This window comes from Marmota flaviventris, chromosome 6, assembly GCF_047511675.1.
Source record: "Marmota flaviventris isolate mMarFla1 chromosome 6, mMarFla1.hap1, whole genome shotgun sequence".
Taxonomy (NCBI): Eukaryota; Metazoa; Chordata; class Mammalia; order Rodentia; family Sciuridae; genus Marmota; species Marmota flaviventris.
Genome location: NC_092503.1, coordinates 64,776,561 through 64,795,565, shown reverse-complemented (window position 1 = coordinate 64,795,565; position 19,005 = coordinate 64,776,561). Strand labels below are relative to the sequence as shown.

The 19,005-nt window shown below is 33.0% G+C and overlaps 1 pseudogene; it reads right to left on the bottom strand.

Annotated features, from left to right (window-relative positions):
- LOC114086891 (trifunctional enzyme subunit alpha, mitochondrial pseudogene) overlaps positions 1–15,408 on the bottom strand; it is a 36,289-nt pseudogene extending 20,881 nt beyond the window's left edge.
- Between the last annotated feature and the right edge of the window lie 3,597 nt (positions 15,409–19,005).

Genomic DNA, 19,005 nt, shown 5'->3' with positions numbered 1-19,005 from the left:
GTCAACTAACTTGGCTGTGCCTGCTCCTTTAAAACAGCAGCAGCAACAACATCAAAGGTATTCTTCCCTGGGCCATTTTACTATTAAGCTATTTAACTATGTCTTTCTTGGGATTTAGAACCAGTGATACAGAGGTGCATACAATTATTATTATTGTCGTTGTTGTTATCATTATAATCATCATTTCTTTTGGGTATGCCTTTAAACTAATTAGTGATAGGCATGCAGAAAATTAAACATAAAACCTGAAGCTCCATTTATTCTTGTGTACCATTATCTATTGCATGTAGTCATCATTAATTCTTTCTAGATCTTTGGTTTCTTGGCTTATATAAAACCATAATATATAACAGATAAGCAAACTGTACAATTAATTTGAAACATTAATTTTTAAAAACAAAAGATGACTTCCTCTATGGCACATTGGTTTCCTTCAACATTAGGGATTCTTGTTCAAACTCTTGCATAATTAGTTACACCATAAAACTAAATAGGTTTTCTTCTAGATGTCAGGTTTCCTTTGACACAAAATGGTAGGAAAAAAAATTGTTCCTTCAGATCTTTGTATTCCTCTTTAGCTTTCCTTGGAAAGCTCTTTTGCATGACAGAATCCAACAGGGCACATTTCCTATTAGAATCCACTGGGGAAAACAAGTTTTAATTATATTGGAACATTGAGAAACAATGTAAGTTAGGTATAGGAAAGAAAAAAAATACGGTAAGAAGAAAGGAAGAGGAACTAAAGAAGGTGGTAATGATTCAGGGGAGAATAGAAATTGCTCTTAATCTAATTAAAAAGCAAAAGCTTCAACACAGGTTTGTTTTCAAAGCACATGCCTTTTTTATGAACATACTTTTCAAATTCGTAGAAAGTATATGGTATTAAAAACTCCGAAAGACCTGTTTTTCAGGTTAAAAATGTTGCCTTACAAGGTGTGATTTGCCATCTATCTTTGTCTGTTTTCTGTTCCTATAATAGCATACCAGAGACTAGGTAATTTATAAGGAATAGGGATTTGTTTGGGCTCATAATTCTGAAGGCTGAAAGTCTAAAATTGGGATATTGCATGGGACAAGTGCCTATGCTGCACTGTAATGTGACAGAAAAATGGAAAGGCAAGTAAGCACATGTGAAAGAGACAAAACACAAGGGATGAACTTGCTTTATAATAATCTACTTTGAGATAACTAGTGTACACTAATGAGAATTAACCCATTCCTGGAAGAAATGCATTAATCCCTTTAAATGTCAAATGACCCTTAAAAGACCCAGTACTCAATACTGTTATATTGGGGACCAATTTTCAACAAGTTTTGGAGAGAAAAAAATCATATCCAAACCATAGTACTAATTAACTTTTTTTCATGGGGCGTGGTTACTGGGGATTGAACTCAGGGACACTCTAACACTGAGACACATCCCTAGCCCTATTCTTATATTTTATTTTTATTTAGAGACAGGGTCTCACTGAGTTGCTTAGTGCCTTGCTGTTGCTGAGGCTGGCTTTGAACATGGGATCCTCCTGTCTCAGCCTCCTGAACCTCTGGGATTACAGGCCCAGCTAACAGTTTTTATTAAAATAAGATGTTCAAAAAATAGGAAATATTGAAAACAGCATCACATGAAGAAGCAATAGATGCCTGTGTTTCAGTTTTGCTTTTTTAAAAATTAATACATTATAGTTATACATCATATGGGGTTATTTTTGACAGAATTATACAAGTATGAAATATAATTTGCTCCAAGTTAGTCACCAGTATTTCCCCTCTCCCTTCCCTCCTACTTCCCCTGTTTCCATTCCTATATCCTACCATTTTTTTCTATTTATTTATAGTATTTTTAAATGAACACTTTATAGGTGTACATAAAGGTGAAATTCATTGTGGTATATCATATATATACATATATGGATAGTTTGGTCAGTTTCATTCTATCTTTCCTCCTTTTCCCCAGCCCTTCTTCTTCCCTCCTCAATCCCCTTCCTCTACTCCACTGATCTCTCTTTTATTTTCAAGGGATCCCCTGGTCTTTTTTTCCTCCATAATTTAGTCTAGCTTATGCATATGAGAGAAAACATCAACCACTGACTCTCTGGGTCTGTCTTATTTCACTTAGCATGATGTTTCTCCAGTTCCATTAAGAAGTGAGAGTAGTTGTTACTTTTAGGCATCTTTTCCTAATGAATCATAGTTGTGAAGATGTATTATACAAGTTATAGAGATAAGATTTGAAGATTATAGAGATTTCAAGCATAAAAATCTCCTCCTATCCCCTTTCCCCTCTTAAAAAAAGAGATTAGGAGTTTTATCTTTTGGTCAGACATGTAGTTTTCCTTCCTTCCTTCCTTCCTTCCTTCCTTCCTTCCTTCCTTCCTTCCTTCCTTCCTTCCTTCCTTCCTTCCTTCCTTCCTTCCTTCCTTCTTTATGGTACTGCGGATTGAGCGCAGGGCCTTGTGCATGTGAGGCAAGCACTCTACCAAATGAGCTATATCCCCAGACCAAGTTGTAGTTTTAAATGTCCAACTCAATTGATAACCAAAATGAGTGTTTCAAAATCAGTAGGGTAAATTTTGTAAAAGAACAGGGAATTACCAAGTAAAAGGTAAGCACTGACATTAAATACATCTACTTGTTTTTTTTTCACCCCCGTTTTATTTTAATAAAATGATATATGTGTGCCACCTCTGTGTACTATTGGGATACGATGTTTGTACCTAAGAAGTGTTATTGTAATAGGTAGTATGGCAGTATGTGATTTGATCTCCAAGAATGCTCCACATTTGCATCCCTACATTTTACATTGAAAATTTTAGTTCCAATAGATTTTCAAGATTCATTTGTCCACTGCTCGCTGTCATTAGCAACACCAATTTTGAATGGCTATCTGGTGGTGATTGATAATGACAGTACTCTGCTGTGGCTCTCACAAAGTCACACTATTTAGTAAAATTTTTACAGAGTAAATTTTTAATTTTGTTCCTAAGGGTTGTGTACAAGTACAGAATGATATGGGAAGATGGATCAGTTTAGTGATATACATTCATTGATATTTAACCCAGATAGAATTCTGATCAGAATCTTAGAACTGGCAGTATTTTTTAAAGGTTTTTGACTTTAATGCTCCCATATTGTAGGTATGAAAAATAAGGCTCAGAATGGATTTCTAAAGTCCATAGTTATAAAAATTAAAAATTAGAAGTTAGATCTTAAAAACTTAAATTTGTTGCCATTCTTTTCTGGACTTAGGTATCCTTAGTGATATATATGTATTTTTACCTACTTACATATTACTTTATTGGGTAAAAACAGAAGTTATGATTCTCTTGTACACAAAAATTTTTACTGATCACTTGTATAATTAGATAAACAACATTTTAAATATTTTTCTCAACTACAGCATTTTCTTAGGTTTCACTTCCTTAAATCTCAACTTTTGTTAATTTTTGCCTATTTTAGGTTTATAGAACTGTAGAGATGAAAATGCACATATATCACACAGTTCATTACTCTTATTTTATAAATGAAAAAAAATGGGACCCACAGAGATTTTTGTCTCTTTTACTAGGTCCGGTCAGTTAACGATGGAGCTAAGATGAATTCTCACTAACTTTGACTCAGTCCATTGCCCTTATATTCTTCTATGTTGTATTCATTCAATTTTATTTTATATAAAAAATTATATTGTGAAATATTTCAAGCATGCCATAAAATATGAAAAAAAAACAGAAGAGAACAATGCAATTAATACCTATGTATCCTATATTCTGGTCTTTAGAGTCATGTTTTCAGACCATTCTCGTATTTTAAGAAATAAAGCAGACATAGTTGAATCTTTGTAACTCTGCCCCTCTTTCCTTCTCCTTTTTTCTTAATATGTATTTTTTCAACTTTCAGTAAAAAACATTTCAAACATATAAAAAGTTGTAGAATATTGTTATTATTTCAGAATATTCCTGTTGTTCCTTCTCAGCCAATTCTTGCCCTAGTCCACCTAGAACTAACTACTTTTCTGACATTTTCCACCAGAGTGAGTATTGCCTGCTTGAGAATTAAATAATGTGATTGAATGGTATATACTGTGTTGTGTAAAGCTTCTTTCATTCTGCATAATGCTTTTGGGATAAATCTATGCTGTTGGATGTATTAATAGTTACTTTTAATTGCCAAGTAGTGCACCATTGTATGAATGTATCTTGATTTGTCTATCCACTTCCCGTTGGCACATGTTTGCTTTCTAATTTTGCCTATTATGAGTAAAGCAGCTATAAGAGCTACTCTAACTTCGGTATACCTACTGTTTCAGTGTATATCTTCTTTAAATTTATTTTAACTAGTTATACATGACAGTAGAATGCATTTTGACTCACTATACACAAAGGGAGCACAACTTTTCATTTTATTCATTTAACTATAAATTATTCTTATTTCTTAGTTTAAAAATGCATCTCATATAGACAGTATAGAGTAGGGTCTTACAAATTTTAAAGTTTTGTGGTTACCTCTACTTTTAAATTAGAATTATTAATCCACTTAAATTTAATGTAATTATTGTTGTATGAAGTTTTAGATCTACCATCTAAAATTTTGTTTTCTTTTTCTTCCTTCTGTTTATCATTCCTCTGTTCTGTCTTTGGATTAGGATATAATAAAACTATATATAATTACTGGATTATATTAATGTTTTTAGAGTCTTAGAATTCTGTTTTATACATTGCCTTTTTAGCTATATTTGTTAAATATTTTTATCATATATATGTGTTCTTTATTTTGTGTTAGAATTTTTAGGGGTTACTCTAGGGATTGCTATATACAATTTTAATTTATGCAGTTTATTTGGTGTTATTATTGTGTTGCTAAAGTATGAAAACCTTATAATTCTGTACATTCATTTACCACTTTAAACTTTCTTTTGTTCTGTAATTTTAATATATAATGTATCTGCATACATTATAAATTCCACAGTTTATTTTTAAATTTTTATTGGTAGACTATAATTAGATATATTAGTGGGGTTCATTGTTACATATTTATAAATGTGTATAATCTAATTTTTTTTCAGTTTCATTCTGCAGTATCTCCCCTAAGCCTCCTATCTTCTCCATTCCACAGTTAAAAAATACCCTTAAACTGTATGCTTAAATAAATGAAAGGAAAAAAAAGTATTTTATATTTACTCAGATGTTCATCATTTCCAATGCTCTTCATTCCTTTCTAAAGATCCAAGTTTACTTCTGGTATTATTTTCCTTTAGCTTGAAGATCTTCCTTTAATATTTCTTATAGCTTAGAGGTTTGCATCATAGATGCTCTTCGTTGTCTTTCATCTACATTGTCTTTATTTTGCCTGAGTTTTTAAAAGATAATTTTTCTGGATATAAAACTTTTCAACGCCAGGCACTGTAGTGCATGCCTATGATCCCAGCAGCTCAGGAGACTGAGGCAGGTGGATTGCAAGTTTAAACCAAAAGCGAGGTGCTAAACAACTTCACGAGAAGCTGTCTCTAAATAAAATATAACATAGGGATGGGGATGTGGCTCAGTGGCCAAATGCCTGTGAGTTCAATCCCCAGTTACCATCCCATCAACCTCCCCAAAAAACCTTTTCATTGACAGTTATTTTATCTTTATTCTCTTTCACTGTAATAATTGTCCACTTTCTTTGGCTATTTGATTCTGATAAAAAGTCAGTGGTCATTTTAATCTTTATTCTTTTGTACATAATATGTTATTTTCTCTGCTTTCATGATTTTATATTTTTTTCTTTTATTGCTGATTTATAAAATTTATTTATTTATTTTTTTGTAATTTTTGCAGTGCTGGGGATCAAACCTGTGGCCATACACATGCTAAGCAAGAACTCTTACAACTAAGCTACATCCCCAAAAATGTTCTTCATTTTTAAGTTTATTTAACTAATACATAAATCATAAAATTGCATATGTTAATGAAGTTTTATGCAATGTTTTGATATACATGTACATTGTATATTGTTCAAATACGTTTACATATATTTATCTCCAAAAATATTTTTTCTTTTCTTTGTGGTGAAAATATTCACCATAAAATACACATTGAAAAACTTTTCCCCCTTTTCTTCATGGACTCTTGTAACCACTATTCTACTTTCAAATTCTATGAGATCAACTTTTTTAGATTGCACATGAGTGAAAAAGTGCAGTATTTGTCTTTCTGTGCCTGGCTTATTTCACATAATATAATTATTTTCAGTCCCATTTGTGTTGTTGCAAATAATGGGATTTCATTCATTTTATGACTGAATAATATTTCAGTGTGTGTGTGTGTACCTCACGTTCTGTATCAATTCATGATGAATGCTTGGTGGACATTTAGGTTGTTTTTACTTTTTGGCTATTGTGAGTAGTGCTAGAATACTTTTGATTTAAAATGTACATTATAGAAATATAATTATTGCTATATCTGCTTTCTTTTGGGTTTCATTTGCATGGATTATCTTTTTCTGTCCTTGTTTTTCAGTCCATGTCTTTCCTCAGAGATGAAGTGAATTTCTTGTAAGCAACATACAGATGGTTTTGTTCTTATATTCATTCATTAACTATATAATTTTTAATTGAAAAATTTAACCCATTAATTACACTCAAGGTAATTATTGATTGGTAGAATCTTACTACAGACATATTATAACATTTTTTTTTAGTTTTATTGTAGTTCTTTTCTTTATTGCTCTCTTAACACTCTTCCTCTGTAGTTAAGTGATTTACTCTAGTACTATAGTTTCCTTCCTTGCTTATTACATTTAGTTTGCTTATTGCAGATTTTTGGCTTATGCTTGTCATAAGGATTACAGAAATATTTTGATTCTGATGAGATATACAAATATAATAACAACATAGCATGATTATAAAGAACAGAAATAAACAGAAAAAAGGAAAGAAAATATATTACTAAAATGATCTTCAGTTACACTTCATTTTCCCCCATATTCTAAATTTTTATGTCCCAGTTTATATCTTTTATACAGCCTATCTCTTGATATATTAATGTAGTCATTTTTATTTTTGATTTTATAGCTTCCTACTAAAGATATGGTTTATGCACTGTTTATAGTATTAGAACATACTAAATTTGTTTATATAATTGCTTTTACCAGTGAGTTTTATAACATCCCATGTTTTCTTCTTATTCACCAATGATTCTTTCTTTCAGTTCAAAAAACTTCCTTTTGCATTTTTTATAGGATAGATCTGGCAGAGATATGTTCTCTCAGTTTTTGTATGGGAATGTCTTTTTCTCTCTTTCATTCTAAAGGTTAGTTTTGCTGGGTACAGTATTCTATATTCTCAGTAGGCAGTTTTTGTCTTTCAGCAAAATCTTATGCTACTCTCTTCTGGCCTATGAAGTTTTTGCTGAAAAATCTATTTTTAAGCAAACCAGGATGCCTTAATATGTTGTTTCTTTTCTATTGCTTCCTTGAGAATCTTTATCTTTCAACTTTGAGAGCTTGATTATAAGATGTCTTGGGGTAGATGTAGTTGAGTTAAACCTGACTCATGACCTTCAACTGTATTATACCTGGATATTTTTACTCTTATTTGGTTTTAAAAAATTTTCTGTTGGTCTCTGGCTCTTGATTATTTGGGTGTAAAGTGGCCTGAGCACGAACCCTTGAGAGACTGAAGAATCAGTCAGTGAGTTTATTAATCATCCCCCGAGAGCAGATTCAGGAGGCATCTTGGGAATGCAATGTGGCAGTAGCTACAGAAATAAGAAACCCAGAACTGTGAGTTTGCCACTCAGTCTGAGTGGACCTGTCTGAGCCCAGCAAACCTGTGTAAAGGCAAAAACCGGGAACATTTTACCCAGGGGAACAGAGGTTAGAGAGGCTGTAGATAGCTGGACTCTCCCCAGCTCCATGAGTCCCAAGGCTCACAGTAAAATGGAAAACTAAATACAGGAGGCTTACAGGACCCCAAGTACAAAAAAATTACAACAGATCCACACCAAGGCACTGATTATAAAAATGCCTAACATAAAGAATAAGTATAGAATTTTAAAGGCTACAGGGAAAAGTGATAGGTAACATTTAGAGGAAGACCAATATGGATCTCAGCTAATTCTCAACCCAGACCCTCAATTTAGAAGGTCTTGGAATAATATATACCAAGCTCTGCAAGAAAATGGATGCTAGCCAAGAATACTATTCCCAGCAAAATTAAGCTTTAGAATTAATGATGAAATAAAAACCTTCCATGATAAACAGAAATTAAAAGAATTCACAAGTAGAAAGCCTACACTATAAAACATACTCAATAAAATATTTCATGAAAAAATGAAAAATAAGGGCTGGGGTTGTGACTCAGAGGTAGAGTACTCACCTAGCATGTGTGAGGCACTGGGTTTGATCCTCAGCACCACATAAAATAAAGATATTGTATCCATCTATAATTAAAAAATAAATTTAAAAATTCAGGAATTTGTCAAATTGAATCTTGTCTGTGAAGAAATTCTTTAAAAAAATGAAAAATAAAAGTAAAAACCAGCAAAGAGTGGAGCTACACTAGAAGAATAATCAATCAAAGAGAAACTAATTCAAATTAAAAAGAAGAAATAAATCAAAACGACAGGGAATAAAAATCATATCTCAATAATAACACTGAATGTAAATGGCCTAAACTCATCAATCAAAAGACATAGACTGGCAGATTTGATTAAAAAAGAAGACCCAACAATATGCTGACTCCAAGAGACTTACCTAATAGGAAAAGACATCCACAAACTAAAGATAAAAAGATGGGAAAAAACATATTATTCACATGTTTCTTGTAAACAAGCAGGGGTGTCTATCCTCATATAAGATAAAGTGGATTTCAAGCCAAAAAGTTAATCAGAATGGACCAAGAAGGTCATTTCATATTGCCTAAGGGAATTATATATCAATGAGATATAACAATCATAAATATTTATACCCCAAACAGTGGAGAACCAAACAAACCATTCTCAATTTCAAAAATTGAATAGACCCAACACAATAATACCAGGTGACTTTTACATGCCTCTCTCATTACTAGATAGATCCTTCAAACCAAAACTAAATAAAGAAGCTATAGAACTAATGAATACAATTAATAATGTAGACTTAACAGACATGCATAGAATATTTCATCCATCATAGACTGAATGTATTTTCTTCTTGGCAGCACATGGATCCTTCCCTAAAATAGACCATATTGTAGGTCACAAAGCAACTCTTAGCATATACAAATAATATAGAGATAATAACTTGCATCCTATCAGATCACAATGCAATAAAATTAGAAACCAATGATAAAACAAAAAATAGAAACTGCTGTAACAGTTGGAGACAAAATAATATGCTATTGAATGACCAATGAATAGCAGAAGAACTCAGATGAAATTTACATAAAACCTTTAGAACTTAATGAAAATCACAACATAACTTATCAAAATCTCTGGGGCAGTCAAAATCTATGAAGGCAGTTCTAAAAGGAAAGCTCATTGCATTGAATGCATTCTATAAAAGAACAGAAAGTCACAAAATGCATAACCTAACATTACATCTGAAAGCCCTAGTAAAAGGTCAAATCAACACTAAAAGAAGTAGAAGACAGAAAATAATTAACATCAGAGACAAAATGAATGAAATTGAAAAAAAAATTAAAAATAGATGAAACACAAGTTCGTTTTGAAAAAATAAATAATATTGATAAATCCTTAGCCAAGGTAAGGAAGAAAAAGAAAAATCACTAAAAATTTATGATAAAAAAGAAAATATCACTATAGACACTGTTGAAATACAGACAATAATCAGAAACTATTTTGGAAATCTGTACTCCAAAAATGTAGAGAATCATATGTTCTAATCAAATTGAACCAGGAAGACATAGAAAATTTAAACAGATCAATTTTAAGCAATGAATTTGAAGATGTAATCAAAAGCCTACCAACAAAGAAAAGCCCAGGACTAGATGGATTCTCAGCTAAGTTCTATCAGACCTTCAAAGAAGAACTAACCCAACACTCCTCAAAATACTCGATGAAACAGAAAAGGAGGGAACACTTCAAAACTCTTTCTATGAAGCTAGTATCACCCTGATACCCAAACTAGACAGAGACATATTAAGGAAAGAATACTCCGAACCAATACCCCTTCTGAACATAGATGCAAAAATTCTTAATAAAATCCTGGCAAATTGTATACAAAAACATTAACAAGATAGTGAACCATGATCAAGTGGGGTTTATTCTAGGGGTGCAAGGCTGGTTCAACATTCAGAAATTAATAAATTAAATTCATCACATCAACAGACTTAAAAATAAGAACCACATGATTATCTCAATAGATACAGAAAAAGCATTTGACAAAATTCAGCATAAATTCTTGTTCAAAACAATAGAAACACTAGGGATAGAAAGAACATGCCTCAACATTGTAACAGCTACTTATGCTAAACCCTACAACCAACATCATTCTAAATGGAGAGAAATTGGAGTCATTCCCTCTAAAAACTAGAGCAAGACAAGGGGGGGGGGGGCTCTTACATGACTTCTATTCAACATTGTCCTTGAAACTCTAGCCAGAGCAATTAGACAAAAGAAAGGGAGATTAAAGGGATATGAACAGGAAAAGAAGAACCGAAATTATCCCTATTTGCTGAGGACATGATTTTGTATTTAGAAGACCCAAAAAACTCCACCAAAAACCTTCCTGAACTCATAAATAATTCAACTAAATAGCAGGAAGTAAAATTAACACCAATAAAGTAATGGAATTCCTATACACCAATGATGAATCAGCTGAAAGAGAAATCAGGAAAGCTATTCCATTTACGGCAGCCTCAAAGAAAGTAAAATACTTGGTAATCAATCTAAGAAAAGAGGTAAAAGACCTCTATAATGAAAACTACAGAACCCTAGAGAAAGAAATTGAAGAAGATTTTAGAAAATGGAAATACCTCCCATGTTTTTGGATAGACAGAATTAATATTGTAAAAATGGCCATACTCCCCAAAAGGCTATACAGTTTTAATGCAATTCTCATTAAAATTCTGATGACGTTCTTCACTGAAATAGAAAAACCAGTCATGAAATTCCTTTGGAAAAATAAGAGGTCCATAATGGCCAAGAAATCCTCAGTGAGAAAAGTAAAGCAGGAGGCATCACCTTAAATTACTACAGAGCCAATTCACAAAAGCCAATCTTTGGACCAACCTAGGTGCACTTCAACAGATGAATGGATAAATAAAATGTAGTGTATATACAGAATGGAATACTACTGAGCCTTAAAGAAGAATAAAAATTATGGCATTTAGGGTAAATGGATGGAACTGGACAGTGTCATGCTAAGTAAAATAAGCCAATTGCCCCCCAAAACAAAGATTAAATATTCTTTCTGATATATGGATGCTAACCCATAAAAAGGGAGGGGAAGGAGTGGAAATATAGAAGTTCATTGGATTAGACAAAGGGAGATAAAAGGAAGGAATGGGGATGGGTAGAAAGATGGTAAAATGAATTGGAGATTTATTTTCTATGTTTATGAATACACAGCCAGTGTAACACCATATCATGTTCAACCACAAGAATGGGATCAAAATTTTAATGTGTTGCACATCTTTTATATATAATATGTCAAAATACACTCCATTGTAATGTATATCTAAAAGCAACAAATAAAAATAAAATAAAAAAGAAAAGTTTTGTTATTATTTTTTTTTTTAAATAATACGTCTACCCCTGCAGCATTTTCAGGTATTTCTTGAGCCCCCAAAACACAAATATTGGTTTTTGAATACTGTCCAAAAGTAGACTTTCTTCATTCCTGTTTATTTATTTATTTTTTTTCTCTTTCAACTATGTATTTTCAAATCAACTTTCTTGAAGCTCACTAATTATTTTTTTTTCCTTTGGTCTACATTACTATTGATGACTCCAATTACATTTAATTTCTGAAACAACTTCCATCTCTTTGTTATTTTTCTGTTAGAGCATTGAAATATTTCTGTGTGTTTTCTTCAAGCTTTTTGTTTCCTCTAAACAATTGTTTTAAATTCTCTGGGAATTCTCTACTGAATTCTATGTGGTCTACTTCTGGCACTTCATTTTGGCTATTAAGTGAGGTCATGATTGCCTGGAAATGCTTGTTGGTGTTTGATATCTTCTGGATATTGAGAGATTAGGTATTTATTCCAATCTTCTTAATCCGGTTTTGTTTGTGCCTCTCTTTCCAGAAATTATAAGCAGTTCTCTTATTTTTTTTATTTAATTTTTTAATTTGTTTTAATTAGTTACATGACAGTACAATGACCTTGACATATCATACATTTGAATCAGATGGGATATAATATCTCATTTTTCTGAGTATACAGGTTGCAGAATCACATTGGTCATGCATTCACATATATACACACGGTAATGTCTGTTTCATTCTTCTATCCTTCCTATCTCCCCAACCCCACCCCTCCCCTCCCATCACTTCTCTCTACCTAATCTTTTTTTTTCTCACATCTTCATACATGTATTTTGTATAACAATGAGGGTCTCCTTCCACCATCCATCAGTTCTCTTATTTTTCTGTGAGCCAAGAATCACTTCTACTTTTTCATCAGGGAAAGACATCCAGGTCCATATTTGCCAGGAGTCCACTGTTGGTATATTGTTACTTTTTGTACTTCGTGCCCAAGATTGTTCCAAATGTATTACTGGTGTATTGTACAAGGTGAAGCAGGAGGGTACCTAGAGAGGGTAGCCTGTCTACACAAGCGTCTCAATGGTGTCAAGGCAGGAACAGGCACCTTGTCCATAGTTACTGACCTGTCATCAGGAACTGGGGCATTTTGTCCACCCCTGGGAAAAGTCACCATGAATGGACAAGACCCATGTTCTGTGTTATGTACAGCAATCAACACCACCAAGACACACTCTAAATCCATGACCTGTCAAGACCTATATAATATTGGGGCAAGACCAAGACTTACACTCCTTTGGGCTTGTCTATTTGTGAGGTGGTTTATGGCCAAAGATTGTTGCAATTAGCCACAGGTGATGGTAGCTGGAATCAAAGACTAATAGACTGGGGCTGCATATCTTCTTTTGGCACCAGAGTTATTTTATAGGCTCTGTTAACAAAAATGCCTTAGGATGGGGACTGTTAGAATCTGTCCAACATTAAATTATCCAGCTCTATGTTCTAAGGTAAATCCTGTGCTCTCAGCCCAAGTGAATGAAATCTTTCACTACACTATGCTGCCTAAGATTAGGGTAGTGTTGGTAAAGGAATCCTTAATCACCTAGGCTAATGGGAAGCTTTGCCATGCCTGAGTCTTATAGAGATGGACCTGGAAAATATCAGGGGTGCACCAAGGTCCATGAAACAGCTGGTAGTGACGCAGTCCCAACAGGAGTCTGTCTCACTGGAGCACCGGTCTCTCCCTGGTGCTAGAGCAATTCTAAAGCCCCAACTGTGAGCACTGACCTGACAAGCTGTGCTACCTGAGGTTGGAGGTTTGCATGGTGTAGATAATCCCTTGGCTTTCAAGGCTGAAAACAAAACAAAACAAAACAAAACAAAAAAACTGAGTTACACCTGAGGCTCACAATCTTAGGGACCTGTACAGTCTCAGAAGGAAAATGTATGTGGCTCATGCCTATTCCAATGCTGGTAATGAGTATATTGCACTAGGGCTGTCTGGAGTTTCTGTTAGCTTTGGGATGTGTATGGGGATTGCAGTTTCTGCTGGGTGCTGGATTTCACCATGGCAGTCCTGGAATTGGGCTTCAAGACAGAGTCCTATGCAAGCTTTTGTGTTCTGCTTCCTAATGGATGGAATCTTGCTCTTCTCTGTGTCAATCAATGTTGAGGAGGGGTGGCATAGGCAGTCTCTTTTCCATTTGGCATCTCAGTCCATGGGTATTGACCTTGTGGTAGGGGTCCTGGGGCTCTGCTCACCTCAATTCTGGGTTTCCCTATGGTGACTTGCTACTGGTCTTGAAGTCCAAGGCTTGAATGAAATTCTGTCTCTCTTTCCCTCATACTGGAATTATGTCTCTCTCCATTTGGAGTTCTTGAAATTGGCCAAGGTGTGACACTTGCAACTCTTTCCTTCCTGCCTTCTTCAATGTCTTTTCATTTGATTATACTAAAATAAGATAGTATGGTTTCCTACCTGATTTACTTTTTTTCTCTTTGAAATCTAATAATATTTTAAATTTTATTTGAAAATGTTTTATTTATTCTTTTTAGATATACATGACAATAGAGTGTATTTCACATTATATATACATGGAGTATAACTTATTCTAATTAGGATACCATTCTTGTGGTTGTACATGATGTGGAGTTTCACTATTGATGTATTCATATATGAACATAGGAAAGCTATCTGCAGTTAATTCTACTGTATTTCTTATTCCCACCCCTCTACCTTCTCTTCATTCTCCTATGTCTAATTCACTGAACTTCTATTACCTACTCCAGTTTTGTGTTTTAGCATCTGCATATAAGAAAGAACATTTGGCCTTTGTTTTTTTTGGGGGGGATTGGCATGATATTCTCCAGATCCATTCATTTACTGACAGAAGTTATTTAAAAAAAGTCATGGCTATTATTTTTATGGCTGAGTAATATTCCATTGTGTATATATATACCACATTTTCTTAATCTGTTCATCTGTTGAAGGGCACCTAGGTTGGTTCCACAGTTTAGCTATTGTGAATTGAGCTACTGTAAACACTGATATGGTTGCATCACTATAGTATGCTGATTTTAAGTCCTTAGGTATAAGCCAAAGAATGGGATAACTGTGTCAAATGATGGTTCCATTTCAAGTTTTCTGAGGAATCTTTATACTGCTTTCCAGAGTTGATGCACCATTTTGTAGTCCCACCAGCAACAAATGAGTGTACCATTTTCCCCATTTCTTTACCAATGTTTATTATGATTTGTATTCTTGATAATCTATTCTGACTGGAGTGAGATGGAATCTCAGTGTAGTTTTGATTTGTATTCCTCTAATTGAGAGAGATGCTGAACTTTTGGCATATATTTGTTGACTATATCTCTTTTCACGTGAAGAGTTTTTTCAGTATCTTTGCCCATTTATTAATTAGGTTATTTGGTTTTTTGGTGCTAAAATTTTTGTGTTCTTTATATATGCTTTATAATGCTCCCTGAGGTGTAGGTGGCAAAGTTTTCTTCTATAGTGTAGGCTCTCTGTTCATGTTCTTGATTGATTCCTTGGTTGTGAAGGAGTTTTTAGTTTGATGACATCCATTTATTGATTCTTGATTTTACTTTTTGTGCTTTAGGAATCTTATTGAGGAAGTCTGTTCTTGAGCTGACCTGATGGAGAGTTGGACTTACTTTTTCTTCTAGTAGGTGCAGGGTCTCTGAACTAATGCCCAGGTTCTTCATCCACTCTGAGTTGAGTTTAGGTTAGGGTAAAATATAGGGGTTCACTCCATACTATATATGGATTTCCAATTTTCCCAGCAACATTTGTTGAAGAGCTATCTTTTCTCCAATGTATGTTCATGGTGCCTTTGTGTCTAGTATGAGATAGCTGTATTTATGTGGGTTTGTTTCTGTGTCATCTATTCTGTTCCATTGGTCTTCAATTTTATTTTTGTGCCAATACCATGACACTTTTTGCTATTATTGCTCTGTAATATAATTTTTTAAGTTTTTAAAATTTGTTCTTTTTAGACATGCATGACAGTAGATTGTATTTTGAAATATTATGCATACATGTAGTATATCTTATTGTAATAAGGATACCATTTTTGTGCTTGTACATGATGTGTTATTTCACTGATTGAGTATTCATATAAGGCTATAGGAAAGTAACGTCTGGTTTTGTGATGCTTCCTGCTTTGTGTTTGCTTTGCTTATTCTAAACCTCTTATTTTTTCAAATGAATTTTATGATTGCTTTTTTTTCAGTTTCTATGAAGAATATCATTGGAATTTTAATAGTAGTAACATTAAATCTGCATAGTACTTTTGGTAGTATGGCCTTTTTTAGCAATGTTTATTCTGCTTATCCAAAAAATGGACAATCTTTCTATCTTCTGTGGTGTTCTTCAATTTCTTTGTCAAATGTTCTGTAGTTTTCATTGTAGAGTTCTTTCACCTCTTTTGTTAGAATGACTCCCAAGTATTTTAATTTTTTTGAGGCTATAGTTACTGGGATAATTTTTCTAATTTCTCTTTCAGCTGATTCATCATTGGTGTATAGGAATCAAATTGATTTATGGTTGTTAATTTTACATCCTGCTACTTTGATGAAATAGTTTATGAGTTCTAGAAGTTTTCTGGTGGCATTTTTTGGGTCTTGTAAATATAGGATATGTCATCAGCAAATAGGCCTGGTTTGAATTCTTATTTTCCTCTTCATATCCCTTTAATTTCTTTCTTTCTTTTCTTTTTTTACATAATTGCTCTCCCTAGAGTTTCAATGACTATGTTGAATAAAAGTTGTGAAAGAGGGCATATTTGACACAAAACTCTATGTGATTGTTGGTAGCAGCATTGTTCATAAAGTCCTCATACTGAAATAGTCCAGATGTTCATCAGTTGGTGAATTCATGAACAAAATATGGTATATTTATATGGAGCACAGAATAAAAAAAATAAAAAAGGATAGGGCTACCAAAAAATGTAACAACCCAATAAGCTTCAGACATTGTGCTAAGTCAAAGTAGACAGACACAAAAGACTACCTATTGTATGATTTTATTTTTATAAAATTTCTAGAAACTTCAAACATATTTAAAGATAAAGTAAATTATTGTTTGCATGGCTAAGATAGTAATGGGAATCAATTGCAAACAGGTATAAGAGAATTTTAGGGTGATTAAAGTGTTCTAAACTTGAATATTGGTGATAATTGCAGTGTATAAGTTAAAATCATTGAAGTTCACGTTTGTAATGAAATTTTTATGATATGTAAATTATAACTCAGGAAAAAAAGTATATACCACAACACACTCATTAGAATTGTTAAATTAAAAAGACTAACCCTACCAAGTATTGGGGAAGATATGAAACAGCTGTATATCGCATTCATTGCTTCGAGAAAATGTATGGCATAGCAGTACAGAAACAGTTTGATTGTTTTCTTATAAAATTGAATGTATACGTATAATCCAGAAATTCTACTTCTCAGTATTTATTCAAGAGACAATGAAAATATATGTCAACAGAGACATTTATACTCAAATGCTCATAACAAGTTGGTTTACAATAGTTGAATACAGTGAACAACTTATATGTGAATGGATAAAACAAATTGTGTCTTGTCTATATATAGAATATTTTCCAGCAATGACAAGGAGTGAACCACTTGCTGATCCTGACAACAACATGGATTAGTCTCAAAAGCAAAACAACAAAAAACAAACCAAACAAAATTAAAACTGACATCACAAATTACATATCATATGATTCTATTTATACACAGTTCTAGAAAAGACTATATTCTAATGACAGAAAGCACATCCATGGTTTCCATGAGCCCACGTGGGAGGAATGAATTAAAGATAATGAGATAGGAAGCAATTTTGGGAATGTAGCAATCATTCTAGTTCATGATTCTTGTAGGATTTATAGATAAATAGATAGATTGTTCAAAGCTCATCAAAGCTCATAACATTTAGAAGTTTTCTTGTGTATAAATCACATTAAAACAAAAAAAACATTAAAAATACCTTTTAAGAAGAAGTGTAATCTATAAGAGCAAATTTAGTTTTTCATTTCATTTGTTTCAGTACTGGGGATTGAACCTAGGGACACTCTATGACTGAGCTAAATCCCTGCACCATTTATTTATTTATCTATTTTTAATCTAGAGACAGCATCTAAGTTGCTGAGGGTCTTGCTAAGTTCCTGAGACCGATCTTGAACTTGGGATCCTCTTGCCTCAGCCTCTCTAGTAACTTGGATTATAATTTGTGCCACTGTGCTTGGCTATAAAAGCAAATTTTTAATGATTATTAATCTTACCTGACTTATAAGTCCATGTAATTTTTAAAACTGCCAATTTATTGTTTTTTCTCATTTGTTTATTTTCTATGAAACTTTTAATAATGCTTATCAAACTTTGTACTTTTCAGTAGAAAAGGAATATATAACACACGTATGTACTTATCTGTAGTATGTATATAATTTTTTAATATTATGCTATTCAATTTCTAAAACAGAAAAAAATCGATATGAGATTGATTTTTAGAACTCCTAATTTTTAAAAATATTGTTTTAGTTGTTGATGGACCTGTATTTTATTTGCTTATTTATATGTGGTACTGGGAATTGAACCCAGTGCCTCACGTGTACAAGGCAAGCCGCTGTACTGCTGAGCTACAACTTCAGCCCCTAGAACTCTTAACTTTATTTGAAGAAAGTGCAGACTAAGAAGAAATTGTGGATGAATAATAAAAATAATATAAATAAAATAATAATTAAGTCTATGAAGTAACAGATTTTGATAATCCATTATAATACAAAAACATTTTTTCAAAAATTGTGGCAAAAAGAATAAAATTAGAGAAAAAACAATTTTAAATTTATAAACTTAATTCTAATTTGCTTAAAATTACAAATGATATGACAATGTTATATGATTACCTATGTGTTAAAAGGATCATCTAGCATGAAAACAATGTTTTCAGAAGCTGGGTGAAGATTGTTTTATAGGACAGAGACTGGGAGGATAATCAACCAGCCAAGAGGCTATTTGGCCAGTGGGCTTGAAACTTAGTAGTCAGCAGAAGCACAGAAAACTCTCTGTCTTTTGGGACCCCTGATACTGATGATGCTATTCCCTGACCAGATCACTTAGTGGAACTAAAATTAACTGAGTAGTGGTACTTTAGTTATGTAGGTAGGGAAACAGCAGTGGGTTCTGCCACTATATTCGACTCTTCTTGTGAAGTCAGAAGTTGACTGGCCTTGTGTGGAGAAATCAATAAAGCATTTATAACCCTTCATGAAAGAAAAGATTTTTGAAAAGGGA